Genomic DNA, 26,365 nt, shown 5'->3' with positions numbered 1-26,365 from the left:
CCTCCCCCCGTTACTTACTCTCAGTGTAAAGCATATAGGACCTTTCCCACTAATAGCTATGCCTCTCTTTGCCCACGAGAGAATTGTGGTCAATCGTGCCAAAGTTCTAACTGTGTGTGACTTTAGCTTCTTCTTCAGCTCAGTTGCTCTATCACTGCTGAGCTTTGGCAAGTGTCATTTTGGAACTTACTTGTGGGGGCAGAGGGGAAGGTTGTAAGTTTTTGTTGCCGGAAAATGGTTTTCTCTCATGATTCTTTTATCTGCTGCCCAGGGGTGGAGGGGCTGCCATCCTGGGTGTGTAACTGCTGTGCCTTAGACCATTAGTGCTTAACGTTGGCATACAGAGTGTCATGGAATCATATGAACCCAAGAAGAACCTGCGGGATCAGGCCAATGGCCCATCTAGTCTAGCATCCTGTTCACACAGTGGCTGAGCAGCTGTCCATGGGAAGTCAGCAAGCAGGATTCAAGCACAAGAGCACTCTCCCCTCCTGTGTCTAAGCCTTGTCTGCCTTTTTCATCTTTTAAGGAAGGTATTGAGAACCTGTTGCCTTCCACATGATGTTGGGCTCGAATTCCCAAAATTCCCACTCGGCATGGCCACTGGTCAGGGATTATGATAGTTAGGCAACACCTGGAGGGCCAAGAATTCCCCATCCCTGCTTCATGGGTTGCCAGACTTGCTTCTAGGCCAGTCCAAAGAACACTGGTCGCTTTGCCACATGGGCAGCAATTTCTGCTTGTCCAGTGCAGCATTATTACTCTGTCATGAAACCAAGGGTTTCATGTTGCTTTTTCACATTTTATTTTATTTATTTATCAAATTTGTGTACCGTTCTTCATCCGCAGATCTCAGGGTGGTTTACAATATAAAAGCACAAAATACACAAGAAAACGAGAAAAAGAAAAACAAACCAATACCCCCCCCCAAACCCCCCCCCCCCACATTTAAAAGGGTTACAAGATTAATCATCCAAAGGCCTGGTTGTATGTGTGCTTGTATGTGGAATCCACTGCTCTTTGTGAGGTGCAAACTTGTCTTGGATTTTGTTTGCCGCCAATAAATGTCTGAATGTAAAAGAGAGTATACTGTGTGACAGAATCTCAGGAATATTGGGCAGAGGAAATTGCATCCATCTTGGCCGGTCAATAGATGACTTCTTATTTAATGAGCTTTGTTTATTATGCACGTTAACTGTTGTGCTAAATATCAGAAGTCATTGTGCGGCAGTAATTTGCCGCTCTTTTTGTAGCACTTTCACCCAAGTCCTCATAGCAAATATAGTACTGATGTCTTTAAAAAAAACAGTGCTGAGAAGCTAGTCTGTTCAAACTTGTTCTCTTGATGGAATAATAAAGCAAATATTGAACGCTGTAGGAAGGAATATTCGACTATCCTGATTCTGCTGTTAAGCAACTAGAAAATGTTTACGTGGAACAAATTTTTGGCCAGCCACCTAATTTCAAAGTTAGTGGGGGACAGGAGTACCCTAAGCTTCACCTGGAGAATGTCTGAGCCAGGGATGCTGAAAAAGTTTATTTATGAAATAGTTTTATACAGGTTTGTATGCAAGGGATAAAGACCCGCTTTGCAGAATATTTGGCACTTAGCTAGTCCTGAGACTTGCTTAGTAAAATTGAAAGTTGGTCTTGGGAACATCTGCAAATCAACACGACTGCATCTTGAGTTTAGGAAGTATAAATGAAAGTCCATGACCTACACTGAAATTGTGGGGAAGCTTATTGCTGGATTGCACGCAACTTCTTTTTGAAGGTGGCTGTCAGTGTTTTGTAAATGCATAGAACAATAGAGCTGGCTGTCGCATGGTGGTGAAGGGCGTGAATTGCCAGACCTCCATTGCTGTTGCTTGAGGCTCAGGTGGCCTCAGTGGCACAGAATGCCTTCCATCAGTTTCAGCTGGTGACCTTGCAGCACCCATATCTGCACAGCGATAACCTAACGTCTCTTGTCTATGCTCTGGTAACCTCTAGGTTAGATTATACATGGGGCTGCCTCTGAAGAGGGTTCAGAAACCTCATCTGGTTCAGAATTCAGCAGCCAGGTTGCTCACCAGGGCAAGACAGTCTGGGCATATTAACACCGATCTTCAATATCTAGCCAATATCTTGCAGCATCAGCCCCCATCTTCTGCAAAACGGAAATGATGATAATGGTCTACCTTATAGGAGTGTGTTGAGGGTCTATGAGAGCATTCAAAAGAGGGCTGAAGTTGGGGTGAAGCAGGTCTTAGCCTGTCACCTTTAGCCAAAAGGGTTCCCAAACAGCCGGACTGGGAAAGACCTCCATTCAAGCGAGCCTCAAGCAACCAGATCAACACTTGGCCAGAGGAACCAGTGGTCTGAACCAGTTCAAGGAAGCTTTATTTGCTTGTAGTCCATAAAAGTGCTCTCTAAATCAGGGTGTAGAGCACCCTGAGAAACTGAACCTTCTTGGCTTTTCTTGAAACGCCCCAGACCTTATTACCCATACATTTTATTTTATTTTTTTAAAAAAACTTTGCTTTACCGCAAAGCATATGGTAACTTTTGGGGAGGAAAATTATCCATTGCTAATTTCCCCCGCCCCCCCGGGAAATGGTTCCATTACGTTAAAAAACAAAATTGCATTGTTTTATAACTCTAATTAATAATATAACAAACACATACAACACCAGTTTATTTTAGGCTTTTTTGAAGTTGTGATTAGCTGTTGACATGGCTGGTAGGAATTAAAGTGAAATCTGGGCTGAGTATTGGGAAGTGGGCGGGTGGCGGAATCAGTTTGCCATCCCTTCAGGGGTGGCACACTGTTCTTCCTTGTCGAGAATTCTCTTGCAGGGCTGGAGTGAAGTCAGCCTGTTCCCCTCCCCCTCTCTCAGTGAATTGGATGCAGGCAACAGTGTGCTGCACTGCAGGTTAGTTAGGCAGGTCCGTCGTGGAAAATGAGAATCCACAATACAAGTTTGCAGAATCCTGAAACACAGTTTGTAGTATTAGTGTCCAGAGTGCAAGAATACAAGCTGGTTTGCATATAGGGAAGCCGGGTGCTGAGAACATACCAGACCTGTCCACCAATTTACACACTTGTGCCTTAGATGCAGTCTTAATTCTCCAAGATGAAGCGCAATATTGGCTTGTTTGTCAAAACTGCCTTGCAGTCAGTGTGGTTTGCGATGCCCCCCTGCTGCTCAGCCTCCTCCTAGCTTGTGCAGCACAGGTAAAAGCTGCCACAACATTGGCAGACGAGTGGGTATTTCCTTGGGCTCAGCCTGTCTGTTTCAAGAGGACGAAAGCAGAAACAGCCACAATAGCGTTTTCTCGACTTGTATGTGTCTTGGGTCTTGTTGGCTTGAAGTCAGCTAGGGCAGGAATGGATACAGGTCAATAAGCAGTGATCGTGCTGTTGGTCAGTCTTTTTCTATTTAATGGGGATACTGTGTCGCCGTGATGCTGGAAGTGTTGTGCTTTGTGTTGCACACACTTCCCGGCTCCAGGGATAGATGTATGGGGGGGGGGAGAGGTAATAAGATGATGTCATAAACTGCAGCCTTCCCCTTGTGCCAGCTGCCTTTTGCCTCAACTCTCTCCCTCGCCTTTCTGGGATTGCCTGCTTATAATGCAACGTTGCAATATGATGCACACTGTAGTGATAGAATCTTTATTTATTGTTGGAACAAATTGACTTAGAAGGGATCACTGGAATAGAAGAGCTTACGTGACAGAGCTCCTGACCTTGCCAAAAGCTCGGGAACATATTTAACGGAAACGCTATCTCTGTGGTGCTGGGAATGACTTTTGCAGAGAACCAGGGGTCTGGGCAAGGGAGCTGCCATGCTGTGGTCTCTCTCAGCAAGGAACTGGTGCTCTCCCTCTGTATAGTGAGGTGCGTGGGCAAGATCAGCCTGGCTTACAAGTTGCCTCTCGGTTTACGCTGTATATTTTATAAATGTGCTACAGCAGGCAGGATTTCAGTCTGCTGTTTGTCTGTCCTGTTTGCGATCGTGTCGAGTCTAGGATTACCTGCTCCAGAAGTGGGGGGCTGAAGGATGGGGACTAGTATCCCTTACACCGGATTTTCTAAATTTTTGACCAGTTCAGTCTAATACGGCAGATGGAGGACAAATAATTCTTATTGCAAACCTTTTCCTCCTGGTTAGATTAGGTTTGAACAGGTGCCCTCCTGCTCATTCTGGAACTAATCCAGAATAAACAGATCACTCAGGATCTGGGTAAAAAGCCCCGGTTTGAGGCAGTGGCATTTTACCCATGCAACTCATCCAAGAAGGGTAGCACCCCACCCCCCACCCCAACGTGAGCTCATGATTTGCTAGACTTGTGTTTTGTTTGCATAGATATGTTTGTTATGGTCTTTATTAATGGTACTTATGGTAATTGGTTTTTTGTATTTCTCTAGTGCAGGCTTCCTCAACCTCAGCCCCCCAGATGTTTTTGGCCTACAACTCCCATGATCCCTAGCTAGCAGGACCAGTGGTCAAGGATGATGGGAATTGTAGTCTGAAAACATCTGGAGGGCTGAGGTTGAGGAAGCCTGCTTTAGTGTTTCTACATTGCTTTGAGTCATATTTATGAGTAAAGTAACAGGGCTAGGTGCAGGGATAGGAAACAGTCCAGATGTTGTTGACCAGTGGCCAGGGATGATTATAGTTGTGCCACAATATCTGGAAGGTACCCCCAGGTATCCCATCCCTTCCGTTCTGACCAGTAGTGATGTTGCTTCCAGGCCGAGGGATAGAGATCTTCAATAGGCCCAGCTCTATATTATGAACGAGACCCAAGCTGCCAGCAGTTTGGGGTCAGATCTGGGTTACTTCTGAAATTTGGGGTAAAAATGAGTAAGTCTTTGTTTGTTGCAATTTGTCTTCGAAGAGCTTCGAAAATGAAACAGAAGACAATGCTATTCAACTCCTAAGTTGGGGTTATCTAACCAGGGCCCATTTGAGAGGCTGGAGATTACTGAGGCCCACCAGTAACAAAACGTTGGTGGATGGAAGTGGAATTTGGCATAAATAGCTAGCAGTTACTTACATCATTTTCTGCTGTCTAATCCCTCCTTGGGCCCTCCTCATCTTGGCCAGAGCTTACTGGTGAAGAGGGTTTTAAAGGAAGCTTTATCTCCTTGCTTTTTTTTTTACATTCACTTCCTCCCCCTGGAGCGTCTTCCCCCTCATGTCACCCTTTTCTGTTCCAAACTTTACCAATTTATCTAAAATGATAACTTTTTTTGTTCCTCTTTTCCATTTCCTTCAGTGTCCTCTTTGGCCCTTTCAGAGGGAGGAGAGGCTTCCTGTCTTGACAGGAGACTGTGCAGGAAGGAGGAGGAGAGAGAGAGAGAAAATGGGGTTGCAGGGTTTGCAGCAGCTGCTGCCTGGGCCCTTCTCAATTTCCTCGCCTTCAGCCATCCCCACACTTTCTCTTTCTTCCCTGTGGGTTAAAGCCTCAGCGCCTAGGGCTTGCCGATCGAAAGGTCGGCGGTTCGAATCCCTGCGGCGGGGTGCGCTCCCGCTGCTCGGTCCCAGCGCCTGCCAATCTAGCAGTTCGAAAGCACCTCCGGGTGCAAGTAGATAAATAGGGACCGCTTACCAGCGGGAAGGTAAACGGCGTTTCCGTGTGCGGCTCTGGCTCACCAGAGCAGCGATGTCACGCTGGCCACGTGACCCGGAAAGTGTCTCCGGACAGCGCTGGCCCCTGGCCTCTTAAGTGAGATGGGCGCACAACCCCAGAGTCTGTCAAGACTGGCCCGTACGGGCAGGGGTACCTTTACCTTTACCTTTACCTAACCCGTGGATTTGCGCCCCCTAACCCATGGATTTGCACCCCCTAACTCGTGGATTTGCGCCCCCTAACCCTAACCCCCAGATGTTGCGCCCGGTGCGGCCGGCCCCCCCTGCACCCCCCACGCTACGCCACTGTAACCAACTCCCACATGTAGCTATGGATTGTGCATGTGGGGAGCTGGGAAGGTGCTGGTGTTGACCCAACCAAAAGGCTATAACAGGGCAGGGGGGAAGCGAGAGGATGCTTTGCTGAGACCCACCGGTGGTCCACAGTTTGAGAAGCACTGTGCTGCCTCATAACTATTGCGAGTAGGGCCTGCTCAAGCCACATGCTTTTTGGCCGGAGATTGTGCAGGCACTCTCTAACTGAAGAAAAGCCACTGCCTGGTAAACATTGTGGGTGCTTTAAGTAAAGTCGAGCTTGTCGCTTTACCCTCCCACCCATCTTGTAAGTCAATTATAACTGTCCACATGGACTTGGACGGTAGTGTTACTGAATGATGTCGTTAAGCAATGTAACTCAACAGTATTCCAGGGAGAGGAGATAGTTGTAAGAGGAAGTAGATGTTTGAATCTATACAGTTGTGTTCGTGGGCCCAAGTCTTGTACAGTTCAACTTTAATGGAAACACATACAGGAAGGCAGACAAGGAGTGTGCACAAATAGGTTTATGATCTTGAAGAATTGGGTATTTTATTAGTAGGGCGATTTTTTCCCTGTGAACAGAGATGCAATAAAAAGAGCTCCGGACTATTATGTACTGTACATTGGTTATGCAGAGAGTTGCTGCTTGATTGACATTATAACTTTGCTCTATGCAGCTCATGCAAGTAATGGGTACACCCTTGTTGGGCTTTTCTTACTGCTTATGGAAAGAAGGTCCCTTTTCCTGAGAAGGGTGGGGAACCACCAGTCCAAGATGCCTTTGTTGGAGAGATTCATATGTACACCTTTAAATTATTATTATTATTATTTTGTTCTCTTAATGAGATAATGTTAACTCTGAAAAGTTTTATCTCCGAAACATAGTAGGAGTTGTAACAGATAACATTGCTTAACTGGCTGGGACTTTTTCAACCTTTATTGCCTCTTATCTGTGCAGTTTGCCCAAAGCCTTCAGTAGAGGTCCCACACATCTCGGTTGATTATGGTCACTAGCTGTTGTTGCTGTGACTATCTACCCCTCCCACTCCTTTGGGAAGAGTCTTCTTTCTGACTCTCTGCTGATGTTCTGAAATGGTCAAGTATCCCCAGAGCATGACACAAGATTGGGCATGTTCTGCTGCCTTCTGTCAAGCTCAGGAGAAGAACGGGGGTTTCTCATGTTCTCCAGTGTCTCCAGGGAAGAGCCATCTGCCATGGAGAGTTAACATCTGGCACATCTGTCATATATGTCAAGACTGTGGAGTCTTCAGTATCTAATATGTCAAAATGATATTATTCCTAGTCCACCCTGTGCAGCAGAGACACCTTCTTGGGTAACTCCAGATGTTGACTCATTATATCCTATACTTAGGAGATATAATTCCCCCCATTGACTTTTCTCTTGAGGTTGTTGGCCTCTGGAAAAGGCAGCTCCTGAGCCAGTTGTGGTATGCAGGTTCACTCTGAAGCTGTTTCTCCAATCATGTCAGTTTACTTTGGAGTTTTTGTATCTTGCAGCAGGAATTGCTTGGTACCTATTGATTTACAACGTACCTTTATTTGTATAATGTTGAAACTGGTGACGTTTGGCACACATAAAAAAATCCCTGTAAATTACCATTTTGGGTTAGTATGAAAGCACAGTGAATAACAATTATTTACATATTACTTACATTTGTCCTTGGTATAAACTGTGCAGAAGGACCAGACATGGAAAAAACACACACCAGGAAGTGGGACTTAGAGAAGTATAAAATTGTGCATAGAGTTTAGGTGCACCAGTAAGTACATATGTATGTTATACCTGTACATCATACCTCGGGTTACAGACGCTTCAGGTTATGTTTCTTCAGGTTACAGACCGCCGAAACCTGAAAGTACCAGAACAGGTTACTTCTGGGTTTCGGCGGTCGCGCATGTGCAGAAGCGCTAAATCGCCGAATTGCAACCCATGCGTGCACAGACGCTGGTTGCGAACGTGCATCCCGCACAGATCACATTCGCAACCCAAGTGTCCACTGTACACACATATGTGAGGATTTGCAGATGCACACACACACACAAATCTTTTAATAAATTTGTTTCATGCTCCCTCCTTCTGAGTAACAAGGTATTTCAGGGAAATGACACAAGATCTTGTTTTCTTTCTGATGAGAGAGGACTGGGGCATGTCTTTGTCATATTTGTTCCATTTACAAATACATAAGCAGAGACAGTCACTCCTACAGTAGGCAACATTTAAGACAACCATGCTTTGCATCTCCAGAGATGCTGGACCCCAACCTGTTTTAGCACCTATGTTGGAATTTAAAACTGCAAATAGGCCTCCATACATTTTCTTTGCCCCTCCTACTACCTAAAGGTGTCGTCTTCCAAATGTGGAGAACAGAGAGATTCTGCAGCCATTAACGTTTTGTTTTGTTTTGTTTTGTTTTATTCCTGGTATAACCATTGAAGACATATAATTCCTGACATTATATATGAGAATGAGATATGTCCAGCAATGGCCTGTGGGTGTTCTGGGTGTGTTCACCTGTGGGTGCTCTGGGGGTGTTCACAAGCAGAAGGCTCTTCCCCAGTATCTGCCATTCTTTCCCCTCTCCTCCACCCATGTCTATGAGATGTGACAGGTGACAACAGAGGAAAGGGTCTACTTTACTTGGTGGTGGCTCCCCATGTGTTGAAAGCTTCCTTGGCACCCGTCTTTTTGTCACTTTAGTTCCAGGCACAGAAACTTCATATTTAACTAAGTGCTCATTTTTAAATTCATAGAATCATAGAATCATAGAGTTGGAAGAGACCACAAGGGCCATCGAGTCCAACCCCCTGCCAAGCAGGAAACACCATCAGAGCACTCCTGACATATGGTTGTCAAGCCTCTGCTTAAAGACCTTCTGCCTTCTTATATTGGGATGTGCTTATAGTTTTGGGTTTAATTTGTTTTATTCTAATTCTAACTTGCTATTGTCCACCCTGGGAAACCTATTGAAGGGCTAGTTATAAATCACACAAATAAAAAAAAATATTCATGGGTGTGCTGCCACTAAACATGATGGCTCCATTTAGTGCATCTGATCATAAGAGCATTAGCTCCTGATCTTCCATTGCCTCTTTTATGAAGCGACATGTCTAACCTTTTTGTTGTTGTTGCGTGGGTCTTTGGCAGGGCAGAGGGAGATTGGGATTGTGAAAAATGTTCTGCCTTGGATGTATTTAATCTCCAGCATTGCTTAACTGGTTGCTGCTAGAGGAGGCTTATCCCTCTGATGCATAAATGACATTCCTGAAGTGATTTTCTTCTTCCACCAAATGGCATGTCATTATCACACAAGTTCTTGAGGAAGTGATGTGTTTGGCTTTTTCAGCTCAGACCTACCCTTAGTAATCCCACCCCCCAGAGATTTTTTTTTTTAATTCCCTCCCAATAATATGATTGAAATGCTGCCTGTGCATGAATATTTCATTGGTTAGAGGGACCACTGCAAAATGTTCTTGCAAGAAAGAAAGAAAGAAAATAACTGAATGAACTTTGACTCATTCTACATCATGGGTAGGCAAATTTAAGACCCCGGGGGCTAGATCTGGCCCAATCGCCTTCTAAATCCGGCCCATGGACAGTCCGGGAATCAGTGTGTTTTTACATGAGTAGAATGTGCCCTTTTATTTAAAATGCACCTCTGGGTTATTTGTGGGACCTGCCTGGTGTTTTTACATGAGTTGAATGTGTGTTTTTATTTAACTCTGGGTTATTTGTGGGGCACAGGAATTAGTTCAACCCCCCCCCCCCAAAAAAAATATAGTCTGCCCCCGCCCCCAAGGTCTGAGGGACAGTGGACCGGCCCCCTGCTGAAAAAGTTTGCTGACCCCTGTTCTACATGTTCAGCCCGCTGTTACTTGCTATCTGCTTTAGTCACCAGTACTTTGTTCAAGGATTCCCAGTTCCTTTGAGCCACTTAAAAGGGAAGGCTGTAGTGAATGTCCAGTGCTTCATATAGTGTGCCGCCCTGGGTCCCTAGGATCTCCTAAGGTTCTTGCATGCAGTCATTTTGTGCTGTGACTCCAGGCTTAGCTATTAAGTACAGTGGTGCCTCGCAAGACGAAAATAATCCGTTCCGCGAGTCTCTTCGTCTAGCGGTTTTTTCGTCTTGCGAAGCATCCCTATTTGCGGATTAGCGCTATTAGCGGCTTAGCGGCTATTAGCGGCTTAAAAAGGTAAAGGTAAAGGTACCCCTGCCCGTACGGGCCAGTCTTGACAGACTCTGGGGTTGTGCGCCCATCTCACTTAAGAGGCCAGGGGCCAGCGCTGTCCGGAGACACTTCCGGGTCACGTGGCCAGCGTGACATCGCTGCTCTGGCGAGCCAGAGCTGCACACGGAAACGCTGTTTACCTTCCCGCTGGTAAGCGGTCCCTATTTATCTACTTGCACCCGGAGGTGCTTTCGAACTGCTAGGTTGGCAGGCGCTGGGACCGAGCAGCGGGAGCGCACCCCGCCGCAGGGATTCGAACCGCCGACCTTTCAATCGGCAAGTCCTAGGCGCTGAGGCTTTAACCCACAGCGCCACCGGCTTAGAAAAAAGGGGGGGAGGGAAAAAACTCGCAAGACTCACAAGACGTTTTCATCTTGTGAAGCAAGCCCATAGGGAAATTCGTCTTGCGAAGCGCCTCAAAAAACGGAAAACCCTTTCGTCTAGCGGGTTTTTCGTCTTGCGAGGCATTCGTCTTGTGGGGCACCACTGTAATTCTTGGGCTGTGGCTGATTCTGTACCCAGTGCCAGATCACTTGTAAAAGTTCAGAAATGGAGCATCTTTGGCTGTAGTTTAAAAGTTGTGTTTGTTCCCCTGCGGGATGGGAAGTTAGGTAAGAATCTGTAGTTCTGTTAATCAATGCTTAGATCTCTCTAGAAGAGTAATGATGCTGAGTTTGGATTTGGAGTACATGTGATGGGTGCCAGAATTGGGGGGGGGGGGGGTGTTTGTGTATGTGTATGTGTGTAAATTAGTTAACCCAGTGTTCAAAATTAGCCAGGTGCCAGGCCCATTTTGCATCTGACTTGTTGGTCACTTGTGGCCAAGTGAGTGCCTGGGCACCAGGATGTGTTTGGCTAGATGTAAGGTGTGTGTGTGTATATATATATATAAACGTTTCCCCCGTGTGTTCAGGTTTGTAGTCTATTTTTCACAGTCCTTCTGTTTTTAATACTCCTTTTATTCCACATGGGCTTGCAGTTGGCAGGTGAGACAGCATCTGAGGGATTTCCTTTTCTCTGTTGCAGTTTGCGGCATGGATATATAGATGACGTGTGTTCAACCTTCTGGCTCCTTGCCTGGGACTTGATGCTGTGCATCTGATCTGATGAGTGAAGCGTGACCTGAGGGAGAACTGTCAGTCATGTGTTCACTGGGAAAGAACACATGGAGAAGAGCAATGGGCACCTCTTAAACCCTCCCTGCAGTCTTGGTGTCCGGTGATTGCTGGATATGTTTTAGTGTTTCTGCTTCAGTGCAGCTGTGCTCTGCTATGATATTGTGCAGTTATGTCAAAAAGTAATACCATTTCATGGGTAATAGAAGTAGCATTTCCTCTGGCCCTGTGGAGGTTAGGGAATTGCAACCTTGCTGTCCTGTTAGGACACACTGAGTTTAGCTAGAAGGGTTGTTCCTTCAGGGTAGAGCTAATTGCTGATGTACTCTGGAAGGTTTCTCCTGCCCTGGAGCTCCTAGGGAGTCTGTGTGCAGTTCCCGGATATGAACCTTTGGGCAGTTAAAGGGCTGCACTAGCTCTTAATTACTGACCTTTAGCAGCCCTTTGGTTTTTCCTGATGAGGATGTATGCTGTGAACTATGGGTCATGCATTCGTTAGGGTCAGCCAGACTGGAAGGCTAAGTCGTCACCTTCCATTCAACTATTCATTAAGAGCTGGCAATATATTGATGTGAGTACAAGGGTATGGGGAAAGATGATAGCATTTGGTCAGCTTTTGTCTATACAAGCATCACAGTTGACAGTCCAGTTCAGAACAAATCAGGAACTTTCCTTTGAAGTTTGGTCACCTGATGTCATTGTGATGGCTCCCATTCACCTGTCAGTGGCCGTGGGAGCTCAGAATTTGGCCCACTGGCCAGATCATGTTTTGCACCCTTGACCAAGACCTTCTGCCCCTTGAGCTGTAGTAGAAACTGCCAACATTGTTGTTGTTGTTTAGTCGTGTCTGACTCTTCGTGACCCCATGGACCAGAGCATGCCAGACACCCCTGTCTTCCACTGCCTCCTGCAGTTTGGTCAAACTCATGCTGGTAGCTTCGAGAACACTATCCAACCATCTCATCCTCTGTCGTCTCCTTCTCCTTGTGCCCTCCATCTTTCCCAACATCAGGGTCTTTTCCAGGGAGTCTTCTCTTCTTATGAGGTGGCCAAAGTATTGGAGTCTCAGCTTCAGGGTCTGCCCTTCCAGTGAGCACTCAGGGCTGATTTCCTTAATAATGGATAGGTTTGATCTTCTTGCAGTCCATGGGACTCTCAAGAGTCTTCTCCAACACCATAATTCAAAAGCATCAATTCTTCGGCGATCAGCCTTCTTTATGGTCCAGCTCTCACTTCCATACATCAACTGCCAACATAGTACTACCTAAAAATACTTAGGGCTGTGGTCAGGGAGATTCCCAAGGATCAGATAGAGAGGCCAGGAAAATTGTATTTGCCCCCCAGAGCTGAAGTTCCTCACCTTGCCTTTATGAAGGCCCACCAAAATTCAGCCTTTGTTTGGGACATACCAGCATATTCACAGTGCCTGATTCCATTTTCTGATTTATCTTATGCTCTCACAAGGCATTATTTAAACAATCAAAGTGACAGGTAGCTCCCTAGCAACAGGGAATTCTCCCCACTTCTCTAAGGAACTATTGCTTTCAGTTGTGGTGATGTGATAATTTGTGCACTCACTACAAAGATTAATATAAAAACCTAAACCAATTCAGCCTAATTGGCTATCTTCAGTAGCAATACATTTAAAACAGCCAGATTTGGATAGGTTCTATCAAGTCAGTAGAAAAAAATTATTGATGCCAAGCTGTGGCTTGTTTAATAAACCACGAGTTAAACTACAGTCTGTTGCATGGATAGTCAAACAAACCATGGCCTTTTCTTTTATGGTTTGATACGTTTTCCATCAGCTATTACCTTGTACCTTTGTAGCTTAGTGAGTATCTGGGGTGGCCAGATAAACCATGGTTAAGGAACCATGATATGTGGGGTTTGCATATAATGGCAAGCCATAGTTAAAACAACCATAAGCTAACAGCAAACCATGGTTTCAAATGTTGCTTTGTTGGCATTGTGGTTAAGCTGCTGGGAAGATTCAGATGGCCGCAAAACCAGTGGTTTAATAAAACCTGGCTTAGCAGCATTTGCGATCCAGGCCATTGATTCGACTAACTTATCTAGGTACTTGGGCACAAGAGTAGCAAGATATCAATTACTTCAACCCATATGTGTGGCTTTTCTCAGGTTATTTCTCTCTTTCCCTTAAACGTGCTAAAAGCTTCTGAACAGTTACATTTTTCTGCACCTTTAGAGGCTTCCATCCATTTTTGGTTTGTGTAAAGCTGTGAAAGGAAGTTTTCTGAAATAACCATATTATTTCAGGGTGAGGCAGTCTTTATTTTTTGAATGCCCCACTTCTTGCCTATCAGGGAAGGGTCTTCATGCAAGAAAATTACACCCAGGGTTGGGGGGGGGGAGAGGAATCACCTGCTTCTCCTAGACTAGCCTTGCCTATAGGATTAGGCATCTTTTGTTTCCAACCCTTGCGATGCCTTAAGTTTTCTTTCTGAACTTTTCTTCTCTATCCTCTCTCCTTCTCCCCCTCCCCATTTTACACAGGGTTTTAGGCTGTGAAATTTAAAGATACAAAGTGGGGGGCCATGAAGACAGATTTCCCCCAAAGATTTCCAGCTGAACCAAAGGAAATAAAGGATGCTACATCTAGCATCCATCCAGTGACCAGTCATAAAATCCCATATAATTCTACATTCTCAATTTATAAATTATAGCTGCCATAATTGGACATTGTAGTTAATAAACTTAATACATTAAAAAAAAAAAATCAGTAGCAAGCAAAGAACTGTAAGTTTTCTACAGTTACTTATTCCGTTTCCTCTTTTAACCAAACTCCATATATAGATGCCAAAATAATTCTCTTACACAACTGGCTGTTCACCTGTCCATTATTCATATAGTGCTAAAATCTTTCTCTATATGAATTTTAAAGCCACAGAAATGTTTCCCAGTAGGTATATTCCTTGCTGTAGTAGAATTCCTGTGTTCCAAAATCTGTGTTTCAAATTATATGGGATGACAGTTTGACCCAGACCACATCGGCATGTTATCCCATAAATCACCATTGTAGTGCCGTGGTTAATGAACCCTTTAATACTGTATCCTGTTCTTTAGCATTCTGTATTTGTTTTGGGATGTGTTTGTTCACAGTCATTGTGCTCTTTTGAGGCATTGTTTGAAAGTCAGACTCGGAGATGGCAAGAGCGCTCTGTATCTGCTGCTTTTTGGAAGGCGTTCTGCGTGAGATGACAAATGGGTGCACGGTCTACTCATGGTGGTTTGGATGAGATCAGGATTACTATGCTTATTTCAGAGGAAAAAAAGCTGCGTGCTTGCTTTGCTGTAGCACAGTGCCCTGCTGACTGGCTTAACAGTGTGTTTGGCCACTTTAAGAGGGTTCATCTGCAATGCAGCTGTTAGCTGGGAAGTTCTGTAAACCAAGAAGGAACAAGCGAGCCCTGCGTTTGCCTGCAGTCGTGGCGAACTCCTTATTACAGCACACACACAGAGGGAGAGAGAGAGAGAGAGACTGGCACACAAGAAGTTTTCCATAGGCCTGGGGGAGCATTAGCCAGAGCCCCCTACTCGTGCACAATCTGCACTGGCTGAGCAGACTGAAAGGTATTTGAATAGCTTGGTGGGCCATAGTTGTGGAACTGGAAAATCCTGTTGCGCTCAGTGCTTCTCAATAATCTGGTATCTTGCTTTTTAGCTGATACGTCAGGATTTCTGTGGCGCCCATATTTCTTGGAAACTGAGTACATATCCGATCTACCACATCAGCAATTCAAGCAGCAACCCAAGAGTTCCTCTCACTCTCCTCCTCTCCTCCCCCCAAGCCACCCCCCCCCCCAGTTGACAAAATAACTTTGAGAGCTCTGAAGCTTTAGGCAGGAACAGCAGAGTACATCTATTGCCTTGTGGGGCCTTGGAAATGCTGTATGTTCCCATTTGTACATGGCAGTTGCCCCAGTGATGTGTAGGGAATGCCAAGGGGTGATTGCACATATCAGCTATAACTGTAACTTTTTTGGGGGGCGGGGAGAGGAGGAAACATGAGAGAGTTGCACTTCCTGTTTTTTCCTGCAGCTGCTTCAGTGTTCAAAGAGGAACTTGTGCTTGGAAGATGTTGGAAGTTAAGTGTCCCCGTGAAGAGTGAACACCTCCCTGATTCAGAGTTGATTTTTGAGGGTTATTGTAGGCGTAAGGTAGCAGGAAGTGCAGCTCTTTCAAGCTTCCATCTTCCTCTTGGAGCCAGGTAATATCCAAAGCTGATCAGAGAAGTGGTGGTTAAAGTCACTTAGATTAGCATCCACCCCAACGTTTGATGCATCTGTGGAGATAAAATGGAAATGGGGAAGCAGTGCTGAGTCGGTGTCTAGCATTGCTAATGGACTGGATGAAAGTGAACAAACAGAAGCTTCATCCAGGCAAGACAGAGATGCTTCTTGTCGGTAGGAAGACTGGTCAAGGAATAGGGGATCTATCTTGCTTTGAAATGGGTGGTTTCCCCCATGAAAACTCAGGCTTAGTCTTGGATTCAGCCCTCAACCCAGATGCCCAGGTTTTGACAGGAGCTTTTGCACAGCTAAGGCCCAATGCACCAAATCCTGGGCACACTTCAAAGTCCCGTTCATGACTGTAGCTTCGGTGGGGCATAAATGTTACCAATAATACCAGTCTAAATTTCTTGAATAAATGTAAATATAGTGCTGTATTCTTGGTTTTGTTTGCTCTCTTAAGTGCAGAAATTTGGCGTCTTCTTGGTACAGCCTTGCAGTGGAACGTTCAGCATCATGGCTCCTCCATATTTGTTTTGGTTACATTAATGAGCTTATTAGGACAGCTTTGGTGGGATTCCCACTGCCATGCTCTGGCAATACAGAATTATGTGTAAACTGGTCTGTATATAAGCCACATGCCCCATTCTCCCCCCCCCCCACTTTGCCGTAAGAGGCTATTTTTAGGATCTGCTTCCTGGGATCTGCTGTTCACAGCCGGCTATCTTGATGAAAATGTCACCGAGGCATAGGAAAGGGCTCCTAAACCTTTTGCTAGTAGCTTTTCCTTCCAAAATATATGTGTGTGCAATGGCAGTACTGGATAGAGCTAATGTGCTGCCAGCAGTTGGAAGTTGTAACCCAAAATGGCTAAGATCCTTTGCGTGGAACTAGATACGAAATTAGGTACAAACGTTACCAAGGAACGTGGATTACTAAGAAAATTGAACATGAAGCTTACTTTGTTCTGTGCTGCACAGGATAAGTTAACATTATACCGTAGTTTGCTCCACATCACGTGTCTGCATGAGTGTGCTTAGTTGGTGAAATAAGTAGTGCCAGTTTTCTGCTAAACGTTGCCACCCACTTGGTTGCTATTTGCTCCTGAAGCTTCCATTTGCAGTAAACAGTTCACACAGAGGCAAAAAGCAGCCAGGAGGAAGTCATTTTCAGCAGAAAACCTGCATGGGCCCCTGATCCCAATTGGGAAGATATTCTGGATCAGGGTCCCACAAACGCCTTTTCACCAAATAAAAACAGCCACCTTAAGCACACTGGTTTCAGTGTATGACTAATGACATGTAGTTTGGCCCTTAAGTGCATGGATAGGAGGTCTGTTGCATCATCATACACTTGAATTGGCACACTTGGATAAATTTATAGATGCTTCCCTCCCTGCTAAATTTACTGCTGTGCATACATGCACTTGTGTGCAACCCCTTAAAGGTAAAGGGACCCCTGACTTGTTAGATCCAGTCGCGGATGACTCTGCTTTACTGGCCGAGGGAGCCGGCATACAGCTTCTGGGTCATGTGGCCAGCATGACTAAGCCGCTTCTGGCGAACCAGAGCAGCGCACGGAAACACTGTTTACCTTCCTGCTGGAGCGGTACCTATTTATCTACTTGCACTTCATGCTTTCGAATTGCTAGGTTGGCAGGAGCAGGGACTGAGCAATGGGAGCTCACCCCGTCACGGCGATTCGAACCCCCGACCTTCTGATGCGCAAGCCCTAGGCTCTGTGGTTTAACCCACAGCACCACCCCTTACCCATCCCTTAAGTCTATATCACACCTTTCCTTCCACTTCATTCAGTCAAATTCTAAACTACCTATTTACCAGTCTTCTGGGCTGCTTACGAAAAAATGTAGCTTAGACATGAAGTCATGTGAATGATGGAAATGTGTTGCCTACTCTCACCTACCTTGTGGGATTGTTAGTGACTTGTCTGAAGCCAATGGCAGTGAGCTTCATAGATGAGCAAAGATACCTGGTTCAAGCCTACCACCTTTTCCAGTACACTACAGTGGCTTTGACTACCATCTGGTATCCCCTATTCACTTACAAGCCAAAAGAGGAGAGAGAGATTACCTTTATTCTGAATGTTTTGCACTAAAAATCCAGGGATCTGAAAAAGATACTGTCAGGGAACTGCCATCGGAGCCAGAGGAGGAGGGAGGGCTCCAGAGGGATGCTGGAGAGCGTCTTAGGAGGGAGAGAGGCAGCCCATCTGCTGGGGAAGGAAATCAGCGTAGCACCAGTGGAGAAGGGGGGCAGATGGGGGAATCAGCGAGGGGGCTCCATGACTCCTCGCCGGAGACCAGCGGGGAGAGCACGGATCCTCCGCTGCCCACACCCTCCCTGCGCAGAAGACTTCCGCGCAGGGAGAGTAGGAGGAGACAAGGCGTCAAAGAGCTTCTTTGCTGGAAGAAGTTCAAGAAACGCCCACTGACGGATTCTGCCAGCGATTGAGGCAGCCATGGATGGGTGGCTGTCCGGACAGAAAAGGTTCACCCAGGTAACCCAGCCAAGCGTGGCGCCGATTTACACACGAGCAACCCCCAGAACCATTACAGATACTTATGCCTTTGATACGCTTTGGGCAGTGTTCAGGGCTGTGTGTGTGTGTGTGTGGCAATTTTTAGCTTGCTTTCTGTCATTCAGAAAGGAAACTCATGGGCATTGCTGCAGGACAAGTATTCAGAGAGAAGACCAAGTCTTGTTCCTTTGCCTGCTCGAAAATCCCAGCTACATGCCTTTTCTTGTTTCCAAGCATGTAACATAACAGGTTCATTGAAACCTTCAAAGCTCAGAATCAACTCTGTTCTGTGGTAGAGCTCACATTTTGTGCCTTGTGGAGAGCTGAAGTCCTCTGTGTGCTTGTTCCTTTCCTCGGCCAGCTTTGTTAATGTTATGTGTCACTTTTCTCCAAGTCTGTTGAAGTGACTTCGCATTCAAAGCACCTTTTAGGCACTTTTGTTGTTGTTTGATTTTATTTTTAAGGTGTAAGTAAGAGTGGTCTTTTGTATTGTTTCCAATCTTGCAACCACTCATTTTAATGAGGATAAGGTCTTTTCCAAGAAAAAACCTCCCATCCTAAAGCTGTGTTTAAAATGATTGCGGTGCTTGGTAATATTCAGAAGAATGTTGGCTGGCTTGAGATAAAGCCTTGCCATCTTTAGATAATCTATAAGTCAGATATTTAGGAGTTGTAGTCAGAAACATCTGGAGAAATGTGAAGATGGGAGTGACATAAATTGCATAACAGCTCAGACCCAAATAGCCAAGTAAAAACTCTCGTTTAGGCTATTACAGTGCATGCTGTGTTGGGCTGTCCTTGAAAATGGTTCGATGCAGAAGCCGGAGTCCTGCTGGGTCTGATGTCTAGAGACCATATAAGACCAATCTGTAGAAATTTAATTGGCTGCCAATTAACTAAGGTGCCCAGTTCAAGCTTGTGGTCTTTCTGCACAAAGCTCTAAATGTCTTGGAACCTAGCATCTGAGAGACAGCCTCTGTCCGTATTCACCCTGCCATGGCTTAAGATCTACTGGGGAGGCCTGGCTGGTAATCTAGCTTTAAGGAAAGTTCCTGCCAGAAGGCTGTCTTAGTAATAGGACCCGGGCTGTAAAACACACTCCTCCTGGAGGTTTGTGCCCGGATCATAGAAAACAGACAAAGGTCATGTTTTACTATATTATTCTTAAATTATTTTTTCCTTACTGACTGTTTTATATGCGTACCGTTGTCATTCATGCTGGGCTCCCAGGGCAAAGGGCAGTTCGCAGGTTTAAAAAAGCCTAAGCGGAACAGCCCAGACTCCTGGCTTCCCAAGTCTGACATCTATATTTAAAGACTCCTCCAGGGGCTCTTCGACTTTCCCCTTTTGCTCTCTGCTCACAGCTTCTTGTACCTTTCAGTGCAGATTCATCACTTCTAAATTGCAGTATTTCAAGGATAATTTTCCTGGGAATTTGCTCTGTATTTACAGCAGAGTCCACTTAATTTGAAACAACCCAAAGCTGCTCGGGGAACTCTGCCTTAAGGAAGATGGCACGTTTTGTTTAATTACAACAATCCCCCAAAGATTTCTCTCCCAGGCTTGCAGTCGTCTTGATTATGCTCTGGCAGACTTATGTCTGTCTCCTCTGAAGGATGGAAGTGGAAAACCTGTACTCTCTGCTGCGGGTGTATATGTGTGCAAGTTATATCTACCAGTGATGGTGTTTTATTTTTAGAACCTAAGAAGCTGTTGGGGCACAAGTCCTGCCAACAAAACTTTTCCCCTCTTACAGGAGCTGAACCTAAGCTTCCAATATGTCTTTAACACTCCAGCACAATCCTTCTGCATCCTTTTGGCCAGGACTTCATTGTACATCTGATACTGGGGATTGTCTCCTTTCTTTGGCCTTTTGACGCAATAAACTACAGCCAAGAAGAGTGCAGTGCTTTGCAGAAAGTTGATCTCCTCATTGAGCCTGTGGGTGCACTCGAGTAGCTTCTCTGACTGCATCCTCAACTATGTTTCTGTAGAATTGTTTAGAGCAGGGATAGCCAGCCAGCAGCCAGCAGGCCAAATCCAATCCACAACCCCATTTCTTGTCCCTTAGTAGCATTACCAAATTTTAATCAAAAGTTTGTTCCCAGATCTACATGCGAGGGAGAATGCCATGAGTCTCCATGTGTGATTTCATGTGAATGATGTATTGCTATTACACACATTCTGAAAAGGCAATAGCTCCCGCTGTCAATCTGCCGCTTGAAGGAGACCTTACATGATAGACATTTGTTCATCAGCCCCTACAGTTGATGACCTATTGTGGTCCAACTGCACATGCTCAGAATCTGTAGGTGTTCATGTCTGGAACTGTGGGTTAAGCAGCTTGTAAGAGTTTAGCATTTGGAGCAAGCAAACTTATCCTCCTTATTCCACACCTTGAAACATGTACAGTGGTACCTCAGGTTACATATGCTTCAGGTTACAGACGCCGCTAACCCAGAAATTGTGCTTCAGGTTAAGAACTTTGCTTCAGGATGAGAACAGAAATTGTGCTCCGGCAGCGCGGCAGCAGCGAGAGGCCCCATTAGCTAAAGTGGTGCTTCAGGTTAAGAACGGACCTCCGGAACGAATTAAGTACTTAACCTGAAGTACCACTGTACTTACACACACACTCCCACACCCCTCTTCCAGTCCCAGAAACACTCACTTTGACCGCCTACAATTTCTAACTTTAATTCAGGCATCTAATCTTCTTACGCGGTTATGGTAATTAATGCGAACGTTTCTCTACTAAACAGATTCTTGAAACACCCGTTCAACTCTTGTGCCCAGTAGATTTGCACTGCAGAATTAGTCAGCCAAAATAAAGTAAAAGGGATTCTATGGCTCCCTGCCTTTCATTGATGACTGTTCAAAATAAGTTTGTATAAATTGTGGTTTTGTCGAGCAGAGAAACTGTGTGAGGGGGATGAGTCTCTTTCATTCTAGAAATCTGGTTGTCATCAGCACTGCAGAGCATACATGGGAGAGATACTACTTGCAGCATACAGAGCCTTGTATGGAAATCTGAGCTTTCAATAATGTAAGAGTTCATGTGGGGGTGGGGAGCCATGTGGCCAAAGGATTTCCATTGGTTGGAAATCAAAGGATGGTTCACTAGTGGTTCCAATAATGGATGAACTTCACCACACCTGTTTGTGCAAGTCACATCCTTTTTATTTTACTGTCCCTATTGTTCTTCTGCATTACCGTATTTTTCGCTCTATAAGACGCACCAGACCACAAGATGCACCTAGTTTTTGGAGGAGGAAAACAAGGAAAAAAATTTTCTGAATCCCAGAAGCCAGAACAGCAAGAGGGATCAATGCGCAGCGAAAGCGGTGATCCCTCTTGTTGTTCTGGCTTCTGGGATAGCTGCGCAGCCTGCATTCGCTCCATAAGACGCACACACATTTCCCCTTACTTTTTAGGAGGGAAAAAGTGAGTCTTATAGATCAAAAAAATATGGTATATGTTGATTCATCCTTCTTGTTCAGCCCAGGCCTAAAGAGGCAATCAGACATTCCTATTTATCTCATTCCCCTTTTCTGTTGATGGTATATGGTATATTTGTATTTATTTATTGCGTGATAAGTAAAAAAAAAAAATACAGTTGCATGCCCAAAACAGTAAACTGAAAACTTATATGGCCTCCTTCAGCAGGAATTGGAAACAGAGCACTCCCAGCAATTACTTTAGACTCTTAACTAAGTGCTCATACCTCTATTTGATAAAGGTGCACCATGTAGCTATGTGCCTTTTGGCACATTCTTTTGGAGTTCCACTTTCAGAGAAGGATGTATCAGGTTGGGTTCAATAAACTGGATGCCAGTTAGTAACATGGGTTGGTGTGCGCACATGAATGTACAGTTTAATGTGTTTTTTTAAAGGAGGCAAGAACAGACAGAGTCTCAAATAGTGTAGGAGGTGAACTCTGCCAAGGCCATGGGATTGCATGGGTGGGGTATACAAGCATACTCCGCTGGATCAATCTAAGCTACAAAGTGAGGAAGGACTTGGAAATTTCAATAAGCATTTTCTTCCAGTGTGAGGGGGAAATGGTGTAGCTTTCATTTCACCTCAGTGGATCCAAATTTGGTACCAGAAGAGGAGAGGGGAAGCTGAGTACATCCCAGGAGATGTTTGATATTTGGCGCTATTTGTTACAAGTGTGAAGATACTTCCGAATTGGATTAGTGGGGTTGGGTGTACAGTACAGTGGTGCCCCGCAAGACAAAAAACTCGCTAGATGAAAAAGTTTTCCGTTTTTTGAGTCGTTCTGCAAGACAAATTTCCCTATGGGCTTGCTTCGCAAGATGAAACGTCTTGCGAGTTTGTTTCCTTTTTCTTAAAGCCGCTAAGCCGTTAATAGCCGCTAAGCCGCTAATAGGGATGCTTCGCAAGACGAAAAAACCGCAAGACAAAGAGACTCGCAGAACGGATTAATTTCGTCTTGCGAGGCACCACTGTATATGCTGTTGCTCTCTTCATCCCCATGTAGTGAGAAGATCCAGGACTAACACTGCTTTATTTAGTTTCACTTTGGAAATAAAGACACTGGGAGACTTGTAGCATCTTTGTAATATTTGCTTTAGTTACAAATATACAGAGCATAAGCAGAGATAAAAGGATCTCCTGAAAGGCAACAGTAATGCTATCAGGGATCACATTTCGACACACACTCAAGGTCCCTTCAGCCAGCTTGCAGTGTCTCTCTCTTTGAACTGGTTTTCATGTTAATGAAAAAGTCCTGTTCTCATGAATGCTACATCTTCTTACCCCCATCATGATCTGTAAGTTTCTGGTAGTAATAGTTTACTGTCTAAGATATAGAATGGCAAATGGGAGATATGAGTGAGACCTACAACACCAGGATGCACGAGCATAGAGTTCATTAATGTTAATGCTAAGCCATGCCTTTCACTTACACCTTGAGTTTTAGGAAGGTATAGATCAGACACACAGATATTACAACCATTGGAAAACCATCTCCTAATGGTTGGGTCTCATTGAAGAGGCATTGGCCAATCAGTTTGAAGCAGTCTGACTGACCAAGAAATGGTTGGCTAGCTGTCAGGGTAGGAGAAAAGAGGCTGTATGCAGAGACCCTGGATCCAGCAAGTGTTAACGTTTAAGTAAGGCTAGCTTCCTGTTCAGGTAATCGCCTGGGTAATGGGCCATTAAGGGAACAAAGGAAGTGGACCTGTGTGAGACTCTACCACTGCAATTGGCTGGTAGTTAGGAAAAGAAAAAAGTGAGAGTTGAGAGTTTGCAATGATGTGACCTAGAGGTAAAGCTGGAGACAGAGCGAGAGCACACGCAATATTTGATTTCTGTTTGAATCCAAGGCTGCGGCTATGGGTGTTGGTGCTGTGAGCCCCTCTATTGCAGGCTCAGGTTGTGTATATGTGCTAAAAAAAACTATATATCATAAAGACACCACATTCTCCGCTGTGCCTCAATTCCAAAAGGAAACACAAACCCTGGCTCAAAGATTGGGGTGTAGATCTTGAAATAACAGGAGTAGGCTCTTACCCAGGAGTCTACAAATCCATGCTTATCATGTTGTGGATGAAGGAGGCCTTGTTACGCTTGCCAGAGGGGAAGGAAACTTCACCGTGGTAAGCAGACTTTTGAACCCCCAGGGTAATATCCAACACTAGCTGATCTATATCAGCTAGTGAAAGGACTCACAAGTGCACAAAGGAACTTTCCTTCCTTCTCCTCTCCCTTTGTTCATATCCCATGCTCCCTAAATCTTTTTTGGGTTCCCCCCAACTTTCTGGGGTGGGGGGAAGGAGGGGTGCAGAAGTTCTTTTGTGCAAGTGGAAATGCTTGTGTTTGCAGATCTGTTTGGTTGAGTACTGCCTCTAGGCTTGTGCCCTTAAAAAAAAAAAGTATATGATTTCACCGTATTGGTGACTTCTCTTGTATGAAAGGATAACAATTTTAACTCGTTATCTGATTGCCTCTAGTAGGCACTTTGTTCACAGCTGACTATTTCTTAATAGAGATTTTGACATAGCCCCAGGGGCTCAATACCCTGTAGTGGTAGGCTGTACCTTATAGTCCTGTAGTGTTTTAAGCTGCATGATAAACTGTGGAGTGCAGATGCCCCCTCCCTTAACTGATAACTGGAATTCAGAGAATGAGCTTCGTGTGTTGTTCAGAGGTGCAGAGAAAACCCTCAAGCTTTTTTAGGGTCAGGCCGTCTGGCAGGTCTTTGGAAGGTTCAGAGCTGAGTTACCATCTTCTGCACCAGGTGAAAGTCAAGCTTCTGAGCAGCAGAGGGGTCAGAAACCGCCAAGTAGTTACGGTGAGGCAGTTTTCAGATTCTTTAAGGTGGCACCTTAGGGGGAAGAGAGATCATGCAAGGGGTGTGTGTGGGAAGGGTCTATCTGGCTACTTGGAGCAACAGGTTGCTCTGATTGTCAAAGCAAGCCTGACGTAAGTGGTATAAACAAACCAGCCATGGCCCCTCCTGCTGTTTGCTCGGATCACTTGCTTTGACTGGGCTGATGTGCAGCAGTACCCTTGTTGTTATCTGCATGATGCTGCAGTGCAGCAAAGCTCGGGCCAATAACTTCCTTTGCCTGAGAGCTGCCTCGATGGTGCAGAGGGTAAACCGCCTCCTGTCGGAATCCCCAGACACATTACAGAAACTGTGTTGCAGGCCCCTCAACATGTAGACTAAATGAGCCGATGTTTGTTTTGAATTGTTGGCTTTTCCCCAAAGCAAGAAAAACAGTGTTTGCCAGTGCTCCAAATCTAGTAGTGTTTAGGTACCAACATATCCTTATTCTGTTGAACTGTCTTATTAATTTGTTTGGATTCATGCTCCTAAATATTTAACATGTATCCATGGCCAACTTTTAGCAGGTGATGATTTGTAAAGCAGGATGTGAGATGAGTTCCCAAACCAAGCTGTTCAGACCTTTCCCACTTAATAGTTGAAAATCCAAATTTTGTGGGGAGCTGTAGTATAATTTCAGGGTTAGAAGAGGGAGAATTTGAGCAAGTTAGTAACCCACCATCGACACAGAGCAGCAGCTACAACATAAAATTGGGAGTCTCTTCTTTTAACCCCTCACATCTTCATAGCCTCTAATTGCACATGCTGTGAGCTCTAGCGCAAGATCAAAGAATAGAAAAGAGGTAGCCCTAATGCTTAATTGTATGCAGTGAAAATGATTTGGATAATCCATTTATAACCACTCTAGATAATGGAACACTGTAGCAGAGTCCATTTAATGAACTGTTCAGGCAGACATGGCACTCAGAAAAGAGAACTTGTCAAAATGCTTTCTTAGCATCAAATGTCAGGGATGCTGAAGCTGGCCTATAAGTCGTACCGTCAAAAGGATCTTAGACTGGATTGAGAATGATGGATATGTCGCCTACAATACAGATTGAAGGGAAGGTGATTAGGTTTTAAGGCCTCCTTGAATGGTGTTTTAGGTATGGGCACCTAGTGCATAAATGAAGTCCTTTATACCATTCTTGCTCTGAACCATCAGAGCTTGACTTTATAATATTTTTGATTTTTTTTAAAAAATATATTCTGCTGCTGCGGGAATGGCTGGAGAATGCCCACCCATGACTTGCTAAACCAGGAAGAAAAATCTTTTGAAGAAACTTACCTTGCCTTTCTGAGAATTTTACCTTTGCAGAATTAATTGATTTTGAATGCACCGTTTGAGCATGGCTTTTTTCAGCCCGCAATAGTTTTAAAGTTCTGTGCTGAACCTTCAGCAAGCAGTTCCATTAAATTCTTCACTTCTGCGACAGCTGGTAGTTTTTTTCTGCTTCTTTTTAAGAAAGAGGTAACATTTTTGGATTCGCTAATCTTTAAATCATTGATATTACAAGGTGGCCGAGAGATGCAGGTGTTCTTGTTTTTAACTTAGAAAAAAATAGCAACCCTCCCCCCTTTGGTGCTTTTCAGGTCCCGTCCTCACCCCCCGGCTAGCAGACCTCCTGAAATTCACATGGAAGGATGTTCCATCAGGAAGTCCTTCCACAGGCGTTCAAGGAAGTGTGTTGGCTGGTGGGCTTCCAGGGGATATGCTGGCTGGGGGAAGCAGTGGAATGGTACTGAGATTTTGGTGGTGGTTCTTCTTTTAAAAAATAAAAGTAAACGCCCACACCTCTTGCCTACCTTGCACCATTAATTATAAAACCCTGAAATTTTGCAGGAATGCTCCCCCTCTCATCCCCCCCCCCGAGTGATTTCTTCTTTTTTTACCTCTCCCCCTGCAAATGATAGGGAAAA

General features: G+C 44.9%; 1 protein-coding gene across 19 annotated transcripts in view; it reads left to right on the top strand.

Moving 5' to 3' along the window:
• The window catches only part of CAMK2G (calcium/calmodulin dependent protein kinase II gamma), a 164,907-nt gene that overhangs the window by 9,758 nt on the left and 128,784 nt on the right, over window positions 1–26,365 (top strand). The window lies entirely within an intron of this gene.

Source organism: Podarcis cretensis (assembly GCF_951804945.1).
Source record: "Podarcis cretensis genome assembly, chromosome: 5".
Taxonomy (NCBI): Eukaryota; Metazoa; Chordata; class Lepidosauria; order Squamata; family Lacertidae; genus Podarcis; species Podarcis cretensis.
The sequence above is the reverse complement of the archived record's forward strand: the minus strand, read 5'-3'. Positions and strand labels throughout refer to the sequence as shown.